This window comes from Myodes glareolus, chromosome 17 (assembly GCF_982192425.1).
Source record: "Myodes glareolus chromosome 17, mMyoGla1.1, whole genome shotgun sequence".
Classification (NCBI taxonomy): Eukaryota; Metazoa; Chordata; class Mammalia; order Rodentia; family Cricetidae; genus Myodes; species Myodes glareolus.
In genome coordinates this window covers 24,198,170-24,204,169 of record NC_142042.1, presented here as the reverse complement: position 1 = coordinate 24,204,169, position 6,000 = coordinate 24,198,170, and positions in this window count along the sequence as shown.

The window sequence follows — 6,000 nt, the reverse complement described above, 5'->3', positions numbered from 1 at the left end:
GTGTGCCTATCTTTCTATCATCTATCTGTCTGTCTGTCTGTCTGTCTGTCTATCTATCTATCTATGTATCCATCCATATAATTTCCATAAAGAAAAAAGAATATTATGCTTAGGATCTATTTTTCTTGAAAACTTTTAAAGACTAAGTTAAAGATTAACAAATGAGCCCTAACTCCCCTCACTCTCATCCACTGTAAGCATGCCTAAAGGAAATACCTCAAGCCTTCCTTCTGCCTTGAGTGGAAATCTTTAGTGATTCAGACTCTTGAAGATGTTGTACATGAAGAACTATGGCACATGGGATTGTGTCTCCGGCCACTCCCTTTCATTTTCTTTGGGTATCTGCATTGTGTTAGTTTTTCTTGTTCTGAAATGCTGCGATCCACCACTTTGCCTTACTATGTCCTGAAGCCCTCCTTCACCTCTTAGTACAAGGGCTAATTTTATTTGATGCCTTTGAGACTACATGCACACAAATTTCAACTAGAACATGGTATTAAACCTTGGAAATCCTTGATATAGGAGCACAACAGAACTTCATACTATTCAAAGACTTCCTGTTCACAGACTACTACATGGGAAGATGGTTTATGTGTGTATTGACATCGAAGTGTGCACTGTTAGGATTTAACATTGTAAATGGAAAATATTTGGAATAAGGCAACATGATGGAATTACATAGAGCAAGAAAGAGGACTTTAGTAATTCTAATTACAAGAAACTCCCAAATAGGCAACAACTCAGGTAAGTCACTATGACTTTTTTACATTTGGGTGCAAGCAACGAAAGTATGCTAAATATATTCAGTTAGAATTTGGCAAGTAGTACTTTTCTTTACTTAAACCTGGAAAGAATATGAATGCCTAGAGGTTTTTATGTGATGATGAGATGATTTTTCAACATTTTGAAAAGTAGAATGCCTTATTAACTATTCTAATATTAAGCCAGATAATTTGTATGGTTTCTACACATAGCATGGTTTTTCCAAGTGTGTTGGTAAAAGTGTTTGATTATGATATTATGCAGAACTGATTTCCCCATTCTTGTGTGTGTGTGTGTGTGTGAAGAAAAATATTCAAATCTACCACTGTAGACAGTGCAAAAACCTTTGCATGTGCTGTGTGCATAGAACTTAGACAGGAAACTTATTTATTTGAGAATTGGGCCTCCAATCTTTTGTTCTGCAATTTTGGCTTGAATTCTACTTTTGCATCCTTAACAATTCAGATTTATTTTATTTTACTTCATTTTTTTATTTTGCCAGTTCTCAAGTCAATCTTTCTTAACTACTGTGTATTGTGAGCTATTAACCAAATTCCATCTTCACTCAGGTCCTCCTTTCTCGAGCTGTGAAAATGGCTGTGGAAGCATTGCTTTGTCTTCCCAAGAGTGCTGCTATTTAAACCCAGTCTGAGGCTAACTTGAGCATCAAGGTTTTTTTTTTTAATATGCAAGTGAATTTCATTACTGTATTCTCTGGGAATCAGAGAATTGGGAGGAAATTATGTAGAATCTTTTGAGCTTTGTAAATGTTCTTTATTGAGGTCTGGTTTTGATTTATTGTGTCCTACTTTCAAATACTTAAGGAACTGTCCTGAAATTGTGCCTACGTTTACTCTCCAGATGTATTACCTTCACATCACTCAAATAACTGGTATATTTATGTTCTGTTAAGGTATTTATTTTGAAGTTTAAATGTACATCTAAATATTGATAGGTGACTTGATTTGTAGCTTTGAAGAATAAAGTTAGTACCAGGTAGAAATAGAACAGTCTAGGCATTAAGAATAGTATGAAGATATTCTCCTGTGCTGAGAAGAAAAACCTATCTTGTAAATATTAAGAGCATGAGAATGTCAAGTGTCTGGTCCTTAGAAGAGACAGGGGATGATTACAGGGACCTTGTAGATCACACTGGGGATTTGCCAAAAGAACTGATGGAAAGCCACTGATGATAAGGTGAAATCCCAAGAACTATCCATGAGTTTTACACTATAGATGGTTAAAGTTGTAGGAAGGGCAGCAACCTAAAGTCAATGTAATGCTGATTTAATGTGGAATCAGGATAAGGATAGTGAAGATCGTAAAATCAGACTAGTTCAGTTTATAACACAGAATAAAGGCAATAGGACCTGTAGACATACAAAGAGTTACATAGGTTAAAAAGAGAAGAATGAGTAATGACTTCTGGATTTTAACATAAATAGCTAGAAAAGTGAAGTCAGCATTTGCCGACATGAGGGGAGTTATAGTTTGTTTTAAACATACTAATTTTGATAATATGGCTGAACGGTCAAGGTAGATTCATAGGTTGGAGGTAGAAATTGTATTTACAAAGAAGAGCCTGCCTGGCTATTGAAGGGGGGAGTGTGAGTGATCTGGAAGAAGGGGCTTAGGGGTTGGTCTGGGACTCTCCTATGATAATTGCGTTTTTTAAAAAATTCTATCCAGCTTTTTAATTGAGGATCAAGATCCTAGATTGATAAGGCTAGAGAACAAATGGAAATCCAAGGGACGAACAGCAGTAAATAGTTTGGGTTAACCTCCCTTCTCTGGGACTCATTCCTTTGTCCTTTTGTTATTTCAATCAACTCTCTATCACATGCAAAATTTGTACACTTTATCAATAAATATTTATCCACACATAATTATAATTAATTACATATGCAAATCTTATCTCTAACGCATAGGCACATTGTGTACAAGTTGAATGTCATAACTGCTGTTTTTAAAAAATAAGCACAATTGTACTGAATTTGACTTCACAATTCATCTTCTGTGCTTATATTCCTTGTTGGCCATCCCTTAAAATGATATTCTTATTATTTATTTGATATCTCTGGGGACTGGAACAGAAAGTGGGTAGATGATACTGAAAATTGAGATTAGTCTTTGTTTACTTCCAGTCCCAAAAAAGGATTTGCCCAAATGATCCATTACAATGTAAAAGTTGTCTCATAATGATAAAAATACTGCAGTATACATTTTTCATTAATTTTCACTCTAGTTTCTATGCTGCCATTCTCTACAGAGTTAATTATAAACATTTTTACCAGGAGTTAAAATTCATTCCAGGGAGTATAATGAAAACATAAGGACTTGTATTTTGTATTTGAAGAGAAAGCGGTCACCCTTCTTTAGGCTCTGAAGCCACCATTTTAAAGAAGTTTCCGTAGGATACACGTACATCCTTGTCACTGTAGTTCTGTGGACCAAATTCCTCCAAATCCTCCAAAAGAAATCCTTCAAAGAAATAGAGGACCATTAGTCCTAGCCCACCGTAATCCCAAGAACCTCTACATCCAGAACAAGAAAACAACTATGACAAACAGAGAAATACTTGGTTCCCTGATTGCTCAACAAAAAGTCAAGAATATGAAGTTGTTAAGGAGTTTAAAGAAAATACACAGTTGGGAGACCTATAAAACAGCTGATGCTTGCCGACAGGTTCCATCGTTAAGAAAAACATCACATAAATAAATGTTCAGAGAAACATGTAAAGGTAGTTTATACACTGAATTATGTGGTTTATTCCCACAATGTAACAAAAATTGTGAGCCCGAGAAACCAGAGTACACGTGACCAAGCTCTTAAAATGGTGTTAAAGGCACGGGGCACGAGACTGACGGAGGTGCTTTAAGTCATACCAGACAATAGGCTTTCGCTTTTTTGACCTTTTACACAGCTTCTGTGTCTATCCACTCTGTTCTGTCTGTTCTGACTGCTCTGTATATGGAAGGAAGAGTGATGATTAATTCTTGTCAGTAATCATTATATACATTGCCAATATTGTACATTTATATCCTCCAAATCACAGTCTATGTGTACCTCCCTTGTGTTTTTAGTTGAAATTAATACAAAATAGGCAAATAAACCTTCTGATTGAGACTTTTGGAAGCCCTTTGATCCTCTTATGTCTTTAATAGACAGAAATTACATTAAGTTGTGCGACCTTCTGTGGTTGTCATGTACACCAAGTAGTTGTAAATTAGCATGCGGTAGTTGTCTCGACGGAGGCTGCCAGAAAGTAAACTCTAAGGTGTTGATTGGAATTGAAAAATGAATTTGTATTTTGTTCATGGTATGAGCTCTATATATCTCACTTCATAAACTTTAAGGGAGAAACTATCAGGAATTGTCTTCCAGTGATGCTACAATAGTGGTCCTCGAACAATTGCTCTTCATAGCTTTGACACTTATATGCTTGCGATTATGTCATCTGATTACTTTATAAAAAAGTAACAAATAGGCTTAACATAGTAGATTACTTACTAATTTCTTCAGAGACTTGTGGGGAGATGGGTTTTGATAGGAAAATCTGCTGTTTGAAAGGGCATTTCCATAGAAATGAAGTAACCAGAACACAAATCCCCTCTGTGAATACGTATGGACAAAGGGTAATTTACAATGAAGTTATACATCAAAAACAAAAAAAATAATTGCATTCTAAAGATTAAGATATGTGTATCTCCACAGCTGTGTTTTCTACTATGCCAGTCTCTACGTGAGCTGTAGAATCCAAAGATATGATTACATTTCATATACCCACCCTTCCTTACTTATTAAAGATGAAATGGTTCCTATAAGAACAGGCAGTCTAGAATATTAGAAGAGAGGAAGTGCATCCTGGACAAGAAGTTAAACTGACAGAGGGGAGGTTATTTCTGAGATGGAAAGTGTTGCAGAAAGGCTAAAGCAGAAGCCACACACTGCATTTTGCTCCCATTCTTCCAGTTATTTCAGTTTTGTTTTTAATCCTCTCTTGTTTACACTGTGGCTTCTAAAATCTCTGTGGTTAATTTTCCATTTATAGAAATTCCTGAATATTGATAATTTTCATCCCTCTCATTTTCAGTAGCAATTCAACAATTCTTTTTTGGTAGATCCTTGTGGCCTGAGTGAGGTCATGTGCCCAGCATTTAAACAGCGATGAGGGAAGCTAAAGATGTTGTGCTTAATCAGTGCGTGCGATCAAGGTGGTGACATGCCTTTCCCCCGTATGTTCATCACATTGAGAATGAATGGAGAGTTTATGAGAGAAAATTAGGATCAGAGGATATGAGAAGTAGGACAAGATAAGCAGCAAAGGGAACTAGCAGAAGATATGAATGAAAGGGAAAAAAATCAATGAAGCACTAACAGTGGATAACAAAAACAAAAGGAAAATAGAGGGAGTGAAGGCAGTAAGGGAGAAGGAAGGAGACGTCTTCAGGATGAGTGCTTCATTGAAGGGTTAATGAATAAGAAAGCAGCAGGAGGAGGAGGCAGAGAAACTGAGACCTTGGTTGGAATCCTAATAGAGTCATTAATTTCTTTATAATTGATAACTCAATTTGGTTAACTCAGAAGATTCATTTTTATTAATTAGCCATGTATATGCATAAACACACACAACAAACAGGCACGTGCGATCCCTTCTACCTATGGCTAGGGCTTAGTGAACACAGTTTCTGAGATGAAGATTATTATTTGCAATCAATTTGATTAGCTTTCCAGCAATATTCTATCTGTTATAGTCAACCTACTTCCTTATAGAAATCTGTACTGATGTTGTTTATATAGAACACAAGCAAATGATATTTTTTTTTACAGAAAATGAGTTGCTTTCAGAAAACTAACAAAAGACCACCAAAGTCACAAACTAGGCCTTAACCACTAACTTTAACAATATTTTTACATAGATTTTTTTTCATTACATTTGCTGTTTCATCATAGAACCACTGAGTATGATGATACCAAAGATTTTCTTTCTGCTTTCATTGTATTTACATCTTGAACTTAATCACCCCATGTTTAAGACAAATTCTTATTTTAGAAACAAAAATGGTCCCTTTCCAATTTTATGGTATTATTTGATAATAATAAAGGCATAGATCACAATATCAAGTGTGTTCCACTAATCTTGCTTTAAGACAAAGTTGGAAAGAATGACAAAAGTGAAATGTGACTGTTGGTACCACCCAGCTCAATGTATGCTCTTCACTGAGAAGGTAAAAAATC